Source organism: Colias eurytheme, chromosome 24 (genome assembly GCF_061535395.1).
Source record: "Colias eurytheme isolate Ceu_HAF_F1 chromosome 24, ilColEury1 Martin Lab GWU primary, whole genome shotgun sequence".
In the NCBI taxonomy this organism is placed as follows: Eukaryota; Metazoa; Arthropoda; class Insecta; order Lepidoptera; family Pieridae; genus Colias; species Colias eurytheme.
This window is the reverse complement of record NC_143003.1, coordinates 7607959-7624083: the sequence shown is the minus strand read 5'-3', so window position 1 is coordinate 7624083 and position 16125 is coordinate 7607959. Positions and strand designations below refer to the sequence as shown.

The 16125-nt window shown below is 31.3% G+C and overlaps 1 protein-coding gene and 1 non-coding gene across 2 annotated transcripts in view; one reads left to right on the top strand and one right to left on the bottom strand.

Moving 5' to 3' along the window:
* Positions 1–5458: 5458 nt before the first annotated feature.
* Positions 5459–16125, top strand: part of LOC149898048 (solute carrier family 41 member 1-like) — a 74913-nt gene continuing 64246 nt past the window's right edge. Inside the window, exon 1 of the mRNA XM_090115792.1 lies at positions 5459–5487. The gene's annotated coding sequence lies outside the window, so the exon portion shown is untranslated. The remainder of the gene's footprint in view (positions 5488–16125) is intronic.
* On the bottom strand, positions 13114–13195 carry TRNAL-AAG (transfer RNA leucine (anticodon AAG)). Its single transcript has one exon. It is a non-coding gene; the product is annotated as a tRNA-Leu (tRNA).

The following is a 16125-nucleotide window of genomic DNA, read 5'->3' as shown; positions in this document are numbered from 1 at the left end:
AAAAGACGGACGGTATATCGCCTAAACATTGAGTGAAGCCTAGTAATGGCGGCGAAACATCCATGTGAGTGTGCCATGTTGCCATGGCAACAGTTGTTTTGATGACAATGGCGGCTGTATTTTTTTCTATAAATTTTGCCGTAATAATTTTGTCATTAAAACATAAAAGAAATAACTTGCTTCCCTGTGGAATGTAATCCCTTGTGTTTTGTTATTTAAAATTGTACTGTTGCGACACCATTTAACCACGCAAGACGGCATTTTAAATATTTTTTGTGAAACAGTGACGCAGTTAATCAGTCGGTAGTTCACGACGTAATGGCGGCCGACTAGCTTACTATGGTGAGAGTGTGTGCGTGTTTATTGTCTTTACACGATCGCTAGCTTACTATGGTGGCTTCACGTTGTTTGTTCGTAATACGGCGTCCGTCTTTTTTTATACGTCCATGGCTTGGCTGTTATTTTTTTTGGCTCTTCCTCATGACATAAAATTAAATTTTTATCAATGATATAAATTCTATTAAAATAATAGATGATACGTTTATTAATTTATGTAAGAAGTCTTTAAAGCACAAAATTATATGTAAGAATATTATCTTTAAGAAGTTTAATAAACAAATCAAGATAAATTGCGTTTCATATTTTTTATTTTTACTTACTACTTACTTAGGTACTTACTTTATTTTTTTAAAGAATTTGTCTTCTTTTTAAATTAAGTATGTTAATGTCTACGTCATTTTATTGGATTTTCTCAAGGAAGAACAATAACACACACGTGCCAACACGTCATAGGACAATCAATTGTCTCTGATTAGATGCAAGGCATCGAGTTTAGGGTTCGGTGTGAAATGTTTTTGGAACCATATTAATATATTTTAAGGGTTCCGAATCTAAAAAAATAATAAGAATGGAATCCTTATAGGATCACTTCGTTGTCTGTCTGTCTGCTTTTTAATTTATATTAACTACTCATATTTAAAAAATACAGAAAAAAATGTCCCTTTTGTTGTGATTGTAAGCTTCTTAAAGAAATGTGTGTTTGTAAATTTTAATTTTTGTTTCATGCCAATGTTTTTAAAATTCATATACTAAGTATCATAATATAAATAATAGACTATATAGACCCAGTATAGCATTCTCAGCGCTTTGAGAACGAAACGATTAATGTCCTTGCCGTGAATCTAAATTAGGAAATTGCGATTGTACCTATAGCTTAAAAATTAAAATATTTTAAACTTCTCTACAACGATTAAGAAGCACACAATCTTCCTCTTTTTATAACATTGAAATAAACCGTTACTACTTACAAAAACACACAAGTAATGAGGAATTTTGGATAGAAAAAACTAAGAATTCGCGATTAAAATAATTAAATCATATTCAAGGTATTGTTAGGAAATGAAGACCGAGGCTAGTGCTCAAGGTACTTCAAGTGTTCAAGAGCTTTATTAAATACTTACAACTAGACTTCATCAAGATTTTAGATATTTTCTGTATAATTGTGCTATGATTGTTATCATATCTACATAGTATAAAATAAACTCTGTCCCTATGTCCCTATGTATGCTTAAATCGTTAAAACTACGCAACGGATTTTGATGCGGTTTTTTTAATAGATAGAGTGATTCAAGAGGAAGGTTTTAGTATATAATTTATTATGTTTTAGACAAAGCGGGCGAAGCCGCGGGAGGAAAGCTAGTATTCTATATGATATAGAATGGAATGCTTTTCAACTAAATGAATCATAGTTTTTCAATAAGTATATGAAGTAGATATTAAACCATAAACACAATAATCGTTATCTCTATCCTCAAATCTATACTTAATATTATAAAGCTGAAGAGTTTGTTTGTTTGTTTGTTTGAACGCGCTAATCTCGGGAACTACTGGTCCGATTTGAAAAATTCTTTCGGTGTTAGATAGCGCATTTATCGAGGAAGGTTATAGGCTATATATCATCAAGCTACGACCAACAGGAGTAGAGCCACGGGGGTGAAACCGCGCGGAGCAGCTAGTAATTAATATAGTGATAAAAATATTTGTACGCAATTCTTAAATAATATCCGCCATTTAAAAATTCCTTGAAGCTGTGTCTCAACTCTCAAGTCGCATCGTATGTGTTGGATAAAAAAAACAATTGTTATGTTTTATTATTATGTTGTGTTGTGTATTATTCCACAAATATCCTACTAGTTATTATAAAATATTAGTATAGAATGTCTAATTGCTGAAAAATAGACATTCTATACTAATATTAGTATCACGTACCAAATTAAGAGAGGATTTTCTACACTAATAATATTATAAAGAGGAAAACTTTGTTTGTTTGTTTGTTTGATTGTAATGAATAGGCTCATAAACTACTGGACCGATTTTAAAAATTCTTTCACCATTCGAAAGCTACATTATCCACGAGTAACATAGGCTAGGTTTTATCCCGGAAATCCCACGGGAACGGGAACTATGCGGGTTTTTCTTTGAAAACGCGGGCGAAGCCGCAGGCGGAAAGCTAGTTTTATATATTTCCGTAGGTAGGTACCTAATTAATTAATAATTATGTCTTATTCGGTAAACTTAAACTGATTTTAAATTTATAGAAAATTTAAAATCAGTCTGAGCGTAAATATAATCTTCAATAATATAAAAATGTATCGCAAAATGTGTTGGTAAGCGCATAACTCGTGAACGGCTGAACCGATTTCGTTAATTTTTTGTTTTATAATATTCCTTTTCTAATGGAGAGAAAACTTATACTTTGTACCACGGGCGAAGCCGGGGCGGACCGCTAGTATAATTTTTTGAAGCTTGGTTTGACCTATTCGAAGCCAGGAACAGCGGCTAGTCTTTTACACGAGTTTAATAATATTATATTGTCATATTCCATTTTAATTTAGCTCTATGTGAAATGATGAGTTATTTATTATCTACTAGAGGTCCGCCCCGGCTTCGCCAGTGGTACATATTTCGCAATAAAAGGTAGCCTATGTCCTTTCTCGGGTATCAAAATATCTCCACACCAAATTTCATGCAAATTGGTTCAGTAGTTTAGGCGTGATTGAGTAACAGACAGACAGACAGAGTTACTTTCGCATTTATAATATTAGTATGGATTTATTAATAGGTATGTTTTATGCAAGTTGAAATACCTTCTTGTATAAACACGTGCCGCTAATTATCTATTATACCTATTTATTATAATACTGGGAAAGTTGTACGATAATTTATACGTTTAATGTACGCGTTTTAAATAAATCAACTTTATGTTCTAATTAACGAAACAGTGGCATTAAATGTTAAATTTACAGCCATTAGGTTAATAATTATAATAATTATGTAATAATATGTTAATCGTTATAATGTCACGTTATAGTCTGAAGCTGAAGAGTTTGTTTGTTAGTTTGAACCCGCTAATCTCAGGAACTAAGTACTGGTCCGATTTGAAAAAATATTTCGGTGTTAGATAGCCCATTTATCGAGGAAGGCTATACCTAGGCTATAATCATCACGTTAAGACCAACTGGAGTCTGGAGCGGAGCAATGCGGGTGAAACCGCGGGGTGCACCTAGTATAAACTATACCTTATACCAATGCAATAACTAAAAATAAACCATATTGTGTGTTTTATAATAACTAATAAGGTCACGCTAAAGTTTTTATTGTTACCTACATATTTATTTATGAATTTCATATGGTTCGATGAAGTGAGAATCGATGTTTAGATTGATTTTATGATGCCCATATTAAATAAAAATTATAATTAATTAGGTTTTTTTTCCACCTTAACTTGGAAGTGCTAAGTATACCTACTGTAGAGGTACATACAGCTGAACACGTGTATGAAAGAAAATCGGTAAAGTGCGAGTCGGATTCGCGACACTAGGTTCCGTACAAATGAACTGAAAAGCGACTGCAAAAAGATTTGTCGCTGCCTGAGAAAGAAGTTTGAAATGCATTATAATATCATCTCATTTCTTCAGACTTCACCCCACTAATAGCCACTTCCATGGCTCGATAAGTTCAGCTATTTTATCAGTAACAAGAAATGTATGCAAATTTACTTCAAAAAGGGTCAAGTAGTCTATTAGAGACATTATCAGGAAGAAGTGAAGATGCAACCTAGCTAATCTATACTAATATTATAAAGCTCAAGAGTTTGTTTGTTTGTACACGCTAATCTCAGGAACTACTGTCCTGGTCCGATTTGAAAAATTCTTTAGGTGGATAGCCCATTTATCGAGGAAGGCTATATATCATCTCGCTAAGACCAACAGGAGCGGAGCACTGCGGGTAAAATCGCAGATCACAATTACATACTATAGAAAATAAACAATTGAAAATCATTATTTTTATCTCGCCACCTATGTGTTTCTTGTATAAAATTCATAATAACAAAAATACAAGTTTTTACAAGTCTTAATTTTTAATTAATCAATATTAATTAAAATTAACGCAAATACGTGAGCTCCGTATCAAGATTTTAAAGATAAGATTATTCGAATAATTTATAATTTATTATCGTTGACTTTATTTATGTTTCAGGTTTAACTACGTGCAATTCGCGGCTCTACATGCGTTTTATTTTAATTCAGATTTAAATGCATTCTTCTTCTTTGTTTTGTTGTTTTCAATTTATTAAAGAAAAAGAAAGATGAATTTCTAAGTTGTGTTTTTTTTAGTTAGTTACTTACGTTGCGTATTTTATTTACGTAAACAAGTCAATAACTGCGTTAAAAACAACCGACTTCAAACTTGCACTTGCAACATTTACAAATACAGACAAAAATGCTCATAAAATAAAAACTACTGGGCCTATCCGAATAAAATTTTTATGGGACCAATTCGACACCATCCCGCATCGAACAAAAAAAGAATCACGTAAATCGGTTCAGAAACCACGGAGTAATCGGTGTACATACATAAAAAAAAAAAAAAACATACCGGCCGAATTGATAACCTCCTCCTTTTTTTTGAAGTCGGTTAATGATGGACAATGTTAATCGTCGATCTTATCTGTAGGTAAGCTTAGTTGAATACTGCAGATGTGAACGGCCTCTCTGTTTATTAAAGTCTGAAGTCTATTTTATTCAGTCTGGGACGTCACACATAATGTCATTGCCAGCTCTCACCCTTGCCCTATAATAACGCATGCGCATTGTGGCACGTAAAATGGCGACAATTCTCAACAAACAACCGCAAATCTATTGCAAAGTCAACGTACTTGTTTTGAAACTTTACGTGCCTATTCATTGATTTTTTCTCAATTAATTGACCTCAGCGAGAGGTCAAAAGCGGCCAGTTTGAGTGACCCCCGGTTTGAAAATATTGCTGTAAAAATGTTAGACCGCGATCGCGTTTAGAGGTCGCCGTTCATTGGTCTCAGCTGTTTTTCGAAAATCGAATTTCGACTCGAAAATTCAGCCGCGGTCTTCAGTTTGACGTCAGCTGTGTGTCTGAGCGGACGCCTGATTCGGTTTCAGCTATGTAATGGTGAGTGAGTGGGTGATAGAACTTATCGTAGTGTTTTATTTCGGAATGTGTTACAGTGCTGCGTGTTAGTGAATAGTGAATGTCGTGTAGCCGCATCTAGCGCTGTATTTAGATGCTTCGTTCTCGAAAATCAATAATCCACGTGTTCTCGTGAATAGCTCAATCGTGGGTCTAATGATTTTTCAAAAAATATTTCACAATACGCCGTAATGCATCCGTTTACGTCAGTATTGTTTATGCATAGCGCATTATGTGTGACTGATGGTAAACCGTAACTTTTTAAATGGAAAACTTGAACAATGCACCTCGTTATGAAATAAATCCTACACACAAGTCGATATACGACAATACTCATTACTTTCTCTCATTAAAATCATAAAGTGCGATAAACGTCACACATTGATTAATGATCATGCCATGTACAATTCATTGAACGAAGAATATCACATAAATACATCATCATTGCAGTATGTTTGTTGTATACATTTTCATTTGGATGGATCTTTTCAATTATACGTGTATAACATGCATGTGTTTTATTGGATTTCTTATGCTTTAGTTTAAATGTTTAGATTTTTTTCTCTAAAATGTTTTTATAATTAATTCTTAGTTTAATTTAAGTTACTTAAAGGTACGTTTTAAATTTTAATTTTTAAGAATTTTGATGATGAAATTCCTCATTTTTTAAGGATCTCTACATTGCCACGAAAACGTATATTTTTTTATTTACATCTCCTAGGATAAAAAAACTACCATTCGACAGCATTCGACATAGGTAGTAGATATTACATCAAGTAGGTATGTATCAAATGTCATATTTAAATTGTAGGAATTACTTCCAAGTTCACCAACATTATTATATCTACTTACCTACGTCTTATAAAACAGTTAGGTCTATACAATTTATTTCTTATTTCGTGGTTAATCTTCAGGGTTACATCTTACTCTTAGTAGTATTACTTATTCAAGAGGTCTCGTTTGAGGTTTCAACTTTCACGATTCTAAGCCCCTTTATAGGTACCTAACATATAAAATATGTTAACGGTATTAGGTAGAATATTAAATAATAATAGTTTAAAAAAAAAACTAAAAAACACGCTTTTTATAGAAAACCGAACGAAAATTTTATCAAATTAGTGTATTGTCATCGGTCCTCAATAAATCTACAAAGTTTGAACGAAATCTGGCCGTTTAAAGTGGGTCAAAATCGCGCCCAAAGAAGTCGGTTACAAACAAACATACAGGTGAAGCTAATATAAAGCGTGTAAAAAGGGAATATTTTATTTTGTGTTTATTCTACGTGTGCAGACATGAATAAAACGTTTTTAGCAAAATTTTGTAACGTGATTTGGTACCTACGCTCTTGGTAAAGCGTATGAAACGCGACAATGAATATTTCTTTATAAACCTGTGTATTTGATATCTATTATTAAAAACCAATTTTATATTCATAAATAATTGTAAAAGTTTAAATAAAAAAGTTTTCGAGTGTGGTCAAAATCTACTTGTCAAGTGCGTGTAAAACATGCTCTACATTTTTTTAGTAGAGGTCATCTTATGTAGTGTTATTTATTGGTTCTACGAATGTAGGATGTCAGATATTGATATTTTATTCACTAATCGATGATACTATGTGCATCTGCAAATATTTATTTTTGCAGGAAAAATAAAAGAAAAATTGCACTCCGCACGAAACATCTAATTTCGAACCTTGGACTAAGACGGAGTGTTCGATCACTTCACACATCAAAGATCCGATTAATAAGTTTACTCTGGTCCCAGGGATTATATGGTGAAGGCCTATTCAGATTAGAACTATATAACCAAGTATACCGATTAGGGTCTATAATATACCAATGGTAGAGCGGTATGAGCCTAAAAAAATGTGTGCGTGTACTAGTGTACCTACACACGTAAGAAGTGAAACTTCTTTATGACCTTATTTTTAAAAAAATAATTTACTATATATGCAACTTTACAGAAATACGTCGAATCACGCGTGGTAGGGATAAGAAAAAGATGGCGCGTAACGGAAAAATGTCACGCGTAACGAAAAAATGTTACACTAAATTTTTTTCCAACCCCGATACAGAAGTTTCACTTCAAAAGAAGTTTAAGTTTGTTTTTATATCACAAGTTAATGTAGTCATAAGTTATCTCAACCATGTACCAACTGTATTTCTGTGTATGTACAATAAAGAGTATTCATTCATTCATTCATTCATTCAAAAGAGTATATTCGAACAGTTAAAAGAAATAAAAATCAAATATTGACTGAATTCGACATAATATCATTCTGATACAATTTATATTTTTGCTAAAATTCGGGTATATTAAAAATAAAATGGTGTTTCCACCTACGCTAACCATCAAGATTATAATTTTTAGTACTTATGAGTTTATGTTTAATTTTTATACGGACACAACCGAAGGCAAAGACTAGTCTACTTTTAAATAATGTCGATAAATGACTTTCATTGAGAATCAACTATACTAGTTACTGCAGATTAATTAACTGCAAGTTATATCGCTATCGAAAGATATTTCTGTGTTAATGATTCTATAACGATACTAGAATCCCGCCTGTCTTTGCTCGGGTTTAAATGATCTATGTAAGTACCAGACGACAAAATGATACGCAACATACATAAATATTTTTATCAGAAGTGTCAGTTTCGATACTCATAATAATTAGAACGAATTATTTAAGTGTTACTTAACAAGGTGTTAAAATCACTCCGGGAGTAGAACGTCGATATGTGGCTAAGTAGCCAGCATTAACTCCAGTTGTCTCTTTCTATAGCGACCTACATATTTACACCATTTTTCTTAAAATATCATTGATAAACGGAGTTACTTTTTCTTGCAATGTGGAGATCAAAAGAACATAACATAAAACAGATATTTTTTTTAGTAGTAAACATCAAACTTAGATCCTCTCTAATAATTCATGCCACTAACCACTCTACCAACTTAAGGTACTTATGACACATTAAGGTCACTCCAATTTTCTTTATATTGTAACTTAATCATAATAAATTATACGTCGAGTCAGTGTCTCTAGGGAATGTAGGATTAATTTCCCAAGTTTTCATTTATCCATTTTCCATATAGACCTCAGCCCGTGGCTTTGCTCGCATAAATATAAACGTTGGTAAAGGACATGATCTATCCATATCCCATTTTTTTGTGTTAAATGGTAAAACCGTTGTTTGATGATTTGAAAGAGTTTCTCGAAGAAGTCTCGTCAAATGTTTTAATTTGAGATGGTAATTGCACGCCTCATAAGCGAAGCGTTGAGGTGGGTACTACTGTCACTTCGCGCAAAACATCTGATTTTTCAAACTTAAAATGTCTTTATGTATCATACATTGCACTTGTAAGATAATACATACACACACATATTAAGAAAAAACACTATTTTTAACATTCATGATATTTTTGATGTCATTTTTTTTGTTATTTAAACTAGTTAAAAAAACAGTTTAAAAAAGTTCTGTCTTGGACGTCCGTGTGTCTGTATGTGCGGAGGATTTTCTTGTTAACACGATAGCGACCGAAATACTTTACTAATCGAGTCTTTTTTTTCTCTTACGCTTGAGTATGCTCAGGAATCCCTTTCATTTTTCAGGGTCTGATTCGATGTGGTTTAATTGTTATTAAATAAACAAGAATAATAATTAATAAATAATTATTAAAAAAAATTATGAGGCGTGCACTTTTGGATTTTCCAAATTATTTAATAACTAGCAATGCCCTGCGGTTTCACCCGCATAGATAACGATATCGTTACAGTGAAAAGTCTACTATAGGTCGGACTATAGGTTTAATTTTTAATCACATGAAAATCACCTTTACCCCGTCCCGCACTACGGCCTTTTTCTTTTTTTTGTTTTAGTGGGGAAATCTTTCATAGATACCCACAGCCTCCGGGGGAGGGGCCGTGGGTTATGTCGGATTCCTACCGACCAAAACCCCACTGTGTTCCGTCAAGACGCATATTGGTAGAATTCCTCCGTGAGTCGTGACCCCCGCACTATGGCCTGCTCGAACAGTATACGTACTATTTTCTGTAGATTGACACTTTCAAATTCGTTATATCTTTTGAATGGAATATCCAATTCTTTTTATTTAAAAAGTATTTTGCTCGTATTGAAACAGTCTGTAATAATACATCATTTAATGGGATAAGGATTAATATATGTGTATGGATAACATGGTTTGATTACTGTCGGCACTTCTATTTACTTTGAAAACGTAAAAAAGTTGTTGTAGTAACATAACTACTGAAGATGGACATATGGTATCGCGGACTTTCTTGTAGATATTGATCCATTCTATAATACTGTAGAACATTTTTTTGTTCTATCTTCAATAGATTCCGCAGCGCACGCGATGACAGAAGTTTTATTGAGGATTTTTTTACACCTTGGGTTACATTATTGCATTTTTGGTAAGGATCTCTAATTTTTTTGAAAATGCAATATAGCCTATGTTGCTCAGTAAAGATGCAGCTTTCTAATGGTGAAAGAATTTTTGAAATCGGTCCAGTAGTTTTTGCGTGAAAACCATACATACATACATACATACTTACATACATACTTACAAACTTTTCCTCTTTATAATATTAGTATAGATAGGATAGGTCATAGCCCATAGGATAGGAGGTTAAGGTTATAATAGATTAGGAAAGTAATTATTACTACACAATCGTAATAAACATTATAACGTCAATTGGGTTATTTATAAGCAACAAAAATTTAAATCCGTTTTAAGCAAATTGCAAGATAAACATTATATAGCGCACGTTCCTGTCTCAACGTGCCACAAGGTTATAAATGCAAGATTTATATTTAAGTTAATAATCCCTATTTCCTCACTAATGTTATGAATGCAAAAGTAACTCTGTCTGTCTGTCTGTCTGTCCCTTCTTCACTTCTTTTGGATGAAATTGAACGGGAACTAGGTATGCGGGTTTTCCTTTAAGACGCAAGTGAAGTAGCGAGTAGAAATATCGATCGATAGCGATCATAAAACAAAGTCCGTCTGTTTGTTCGTGATAAACTCAAAAACTATTTTTTCATTCTTTCACTAGATTTTTTTATACATCTATTACTTAATTTTTATATGTATGTTTAGATAACGTCTTATCTGAGATTGCTGATATTTTAGATGTTTAAAAATTGATATAAAAACTGAAGATCCGTGTCCCCTTGTACCGAAACACACTGAAAAACCGCTCTGTGTGTTGTTTTAATTAGTGTAGGAGGGAGATGGTAACTTTGTCGTATCGAAAGTCTTGGTATCGTTCTACGCGAGTAGATAGTAGGTACTTACGATACGCCTACGATATGACGTCATGTGCGAAGGCTCTAAGATACTTGTATTTTTTAATGTTTGTTATAATTCTCTACATATACCAACGTCTAGAAAACTGAAAGAAACATTAAGAAATATAAATAATGATTTTCTGAATTTTTTCCAAAAATTACGAGTCCTAAGGTCCAAGATTTATTCTTACTTCAAAACGTACCTATAAACGTTATTTTTTGTTCATTGTCTCAAAACTACATTTTTAAATATACTTGGTTATTTATTTATTTTTAGAACAAAATATCAGTTTCCAAAATATTTATTCAAAAATAGTCCCAGTCTAATAAAAAGCCTTCAAATACTTTATCCGCGTAAACAATGAGTTTAGATATTTTGGTGCTCTTGGCGTATATTTTTTCATCCGTTGAGATAAATGAAAAATGAGGAAAAATGTCAAGACGCACGATAATATAGTTATTGATCATTTTATTTAATGACGTCAATAATTTTTCAGATTTATCTAATACATACCTACGTATTTGTGTATACATCTTACCTTTGTAGTTCTTTTACAGTAGGTATTTATTTTATTTATCTTTTTTGACACTTACTACAAGATTTTCGTTGAAATAACAATATGAAAATTCCTTTTGTACACAATTAAAAGGTATATTAAATATCTAAATAGGATAAAATAATATCGTTAAAATGCTAACAAATTTTTCTTAGTAAATAACTCCTAGAATTTATTATGAATGATCGATAAGTATATATTATATTTATAGGAATCTAAAGCGAAACGGTAATGTGACGAATTATTTGGTCCACGTCTTTAATTATTCGAAGTACGATAAATTGTGATGACGCACGCTTTTTGTTCAGTAATTTAGCGTGAAATTATAAAATAGTATTTGCTCTTAATATATGTTTAGACAAATATAAAAAAGCATATTTACATCTGGTAGGTAGGTAAATGTTTTAAAAGACGGTAGGTACGGTGTTTTACACATTTCGAAAATAATATAATATGTAAGTAGTTTAAATGCCGTGCGTAATTGACTGAATTCCTTTCAAATATTAGTATGTGCTTTTCTTCTTTATAAAAACTGGTTTCTGGTGGTAGAAAATTGGTGGTTAAGAAAATATTTGTATTTATAAGAAGATTTTGTGATGAAAGAAAAGCGCTTCTAATCTAATACAATTATTAAAATTTGGTTATTTTTCATGACGAAAATATTATGATAAATGACCTTTACATGATTACAGAATTATTAAAAAAACTATATAACTACTTATTTCTATTTTCTATTATTATTAGTTATACAATTTATATTGGTATGAAGATATTTTCTGACCTATCTTTCAAAATCTGAAGAACAAATCGAGCTGAAATCATCTTAACCATAATATGTGCAGATAGAACCTGGGTTTTTATAATCTATACTAATATCACAGACTAATAATAATATACTACGTATACAACTAATATTATAAAGCTGAAGAGTTTGTTTTTTTGTTTGAACGCGCTAATCTCAGGAACTACTGGTCTGATTTGAAAAATTCTTTCGGTGTCAGATAGCCCATTTATCAAGGAAAGTTATAGCGGAGCAATGCGGGTGAAACCGCAGGGCACAGATAGTACTTTATATCACTCTATTTTTCAAGTCTAGACTACGAATTCGGTATTAAAGTGAAAATATTGACGCACAAGTTTATTGATATTTAATAAGATGGAGATATAGATTAGAGATAGCTTTAATTTTAAATAATAATACCTATTAGATAATTAGTAATGATGTTTTTAAAGTTATTGTTTACTTCTTAGTATACTTAATGCGATTAGATATTTTATACAGTGGTCAGTGGAAGTTTTATCTTTAAGCTTATAAAGATAAAACTTCCACTAAAGTAAAGCTGAAAAGTAAAGCACTTTACATACCTACACATACACACATCCATCACCACAAACTTTCGCATTTATAATATTACCTAGTGGCTAGTAGTAGGATAGGAAGTAGGAATGCAATTTTATCTACTTAAAAAGGTTAACGCCTGCTAGAATATAATAGCAAGTAGTGTGTAGTATTGATAGTGGTAAGAAATTGATCATATAATGTGCTCATAGGAGAAAAAACTAATCATTGTTTTAATTTTGTTTCTTAAAAATTAGTTTTTAAGAAATAATATTAAAAAGATAATAAAAAATAAATATTAATAAAAATTCGTATAGTGTTGGAAATTTGTAGAAAAATATTAAGCAAAGTTAAGTTATTGCTCTAGAAGTTATATAACAAATAAAAAACAAAAAGATCATGGCAGCGGTGGGATTCGAACCCACGCCTCCGAAGAGACTGGTGCCTTAAACCAGCGCCTTAGACCGCTCGGCCACGCTACCCGTTGACACGATTATCAAAATTACTGTAATATGTACGCTATTTGTTTTTATAAAGTCCTTGTAAAATTACATAATTATAACATTTACTAGCGGTCCGCCCCGGCTTCGCCCGTGGTACATATTTCGCAATAAAAAGTGGCCTATGTCCTTTCTCGGGTATCAAAATATCTCTATACCAAATTTCATGCAAATTGGTTCAGTAGTTAAGGCGTGATTGAGTAACAGACAGGGTTACTTTCGCATTTATAATATTAGTATGGATTATGTACATAATATTATGTAGTTTTATTTTTATGTAAACTTATTAAAATAATCAATTTTTGTTGTTTACAATCATAATAACTTCAAGAAATAATAATAGTTTAAAAAAACTAAAAAACACGCTTTTTATAGAAAACCGAACTAAAAAATAGAAAATCGGTCCTCAATAAATCTACAAAGTTTGAACGAAATCTGGCCGTTTAAAGTGGGTCAAAATCGCGCCCAAAGAAGTCGGTTACAAACATACAAACATACAGGTGAAGCTAATATAAAGCGTGTAATAAAAATAGAGGCTCATTTCTTATCTTTTGACCAGGTATAGGTAAAATTATATTAGGTACATACTACATACCTAATTATTATACCTACATATTTTTATAAATACATAGTTATATCGATATAAATATTATATCGTATTATTATTTATATCAATCGCAACGAATGAAAAAATTTAACCTAATTAATCATTACCTGTCTGTAATATTATGTTAATATAATTATTATGATGTTACATATGTAATTTGTAAAATTGTAAAACTGATATGATTAAAAAGAGCAACTATGGAGTTTCTTGCCGATTCTTCTCCGTAGATACTGCTTTCCGAATCGGTGGTAAATGTTAAAAATATGTACCTAATGACGTTTCAAAAGTGCTTCTAGAAGAAGTCTAATTGAATAAATAAATGTTTGAGTTTGAGTTTGAGTTTGAAAGACCCATTAAATTGACCCATTAGACCTATTATTTATTATTAATCGTTCCAGACATTTCCGAACAAACTCACAAGAATTTTAAAGTATTTTGATAATAATACGACTTCTATTTTAAAATTACGTAAGTACATATGCTTCAATACTATTTAAAAGCCTAGATTTCTCTGGACTTAGGCATCAGCAGCAACAAATCTCGATGATTCTTAACCTAGATCTACACAAGTACTATCGGATCTACCGTAAAAGATTTTCTTTTACTCTTTTCGTCTCAATTCTTTTGTTACTATGTAGCTTAATTGTTATTTGAAACAAGTTTGAGACTGCGGTTTCGTTCGCGTGGTATCCAAGTAAAGTTGTCATATAAAATAACTAATGCAGTCTATTTTTTTTACATATTTTCACACAGATATTATAATTTTTTGTGTTTTTCTTTTAATATTGGCAGGATAGGATAAGGAAAATACCTGATTACTATTGAAAAATTTATATTTTTCTTCTACAATGTATATTATGTATATCATATAATATGTGAAAGACAGACAAACAAAGCACTTTTAAAAGTAACTTATAACTAAGCCAAACAAGAGGTAGGTACCGTTAATGTCCCATATTCTTCAAAAACTACACCGTGAAAATTTATTTTTCAGTTTCATTTATGTCATTGCATTGTTTATTTTATTGTATTTTTGACGATTATATATTCCCATTCCCGTTACGAATTTAACACGATTTCTTTTTAAATCAAATTCAACCTGAATAAAAATAGCATGTGTTATTACTAACGTTGTATTGTTTTTAACAATTTTCTGATAATCATATTTTCTATTACACTTTCTTATAATTCTTTTAAGTAATAATACGATTACATATTCTAATAATAGATTAAATCGATAATTATTTACTATTTTGAGAAAAAAAAAAACAAATCAATCGTGATTCAAGGAATAACACGAATTTAGAAATTAGTTATTAAAAGATTGTATATATTATGGCTACAAAAATGATATAACTATGTTTTATATAAATTAATAGCGATTAATTCGTTACCAAATCGATATCTATATATCTGGGTTTAGGAAAAGTGTGACATTGACGAAGTACTTATGCGAGGCGTAATTTCCCATGCAATGCATTAATTGCATGTGTGTTATAAAATGATAACATACATATCAACAAAAAATAAATGTACTTAAATACTTATAGGTATCTAAAATATAGAGCTGAAGTTTTTTTTAAGCTTGAACGCGCTAATCTCGAGAACAACTGGTCTGTTTATTTATCGAGGAAGGCTTTAGGCTATATTATATCATCACGCTTAGACCAATAGGAGTCACTACATAGTCACATCAAAGTCGCTTTCTCTGTCACTACGTCCCTATGTATGCTTAAAATCTTTAAAACTACGAAACCGATTTTGATGCGGTGTTTTTAATAGATAGAGTGATTCAAGAGGAAGGTTTAAGTATATAATTTATTAGATTTTATTAATAAAGACAACGTAGACTACGGAATATCTGGTGCTTGAGCCTTTTTATAGCGCCCATCAAGTAAAATCGGAATGCTGTAAAACCGTAATAGACAGAGGGAGAAATAGAAAATTAGTCGCATTAATATTTAAATAATAGATAGGTAATAGATTAGATTTTAAGAAAATTTATTGATAAAAATAAAACTATTAAGAACACTCAATTTAATAAATTCAAAGTGGAAATTTTTATTAGGGTTAATAATTTAATAATTAATTGTAGGAAAACAATCTCACAAATAAGTTTATTTGTATGTTTGTAGGGAAAATAAAATTAACTCAACAACACTGAAATATAATGGTGCATCCATTTTGGAGCTAATCATAGAAACACTAGATACGAATAAACATATTAATATGAATATTGCATGAGAACATTCAAATCCATAAAAATCAAATCTTTTGAAGATCAAGACTTTTTGATAAGTGTTTG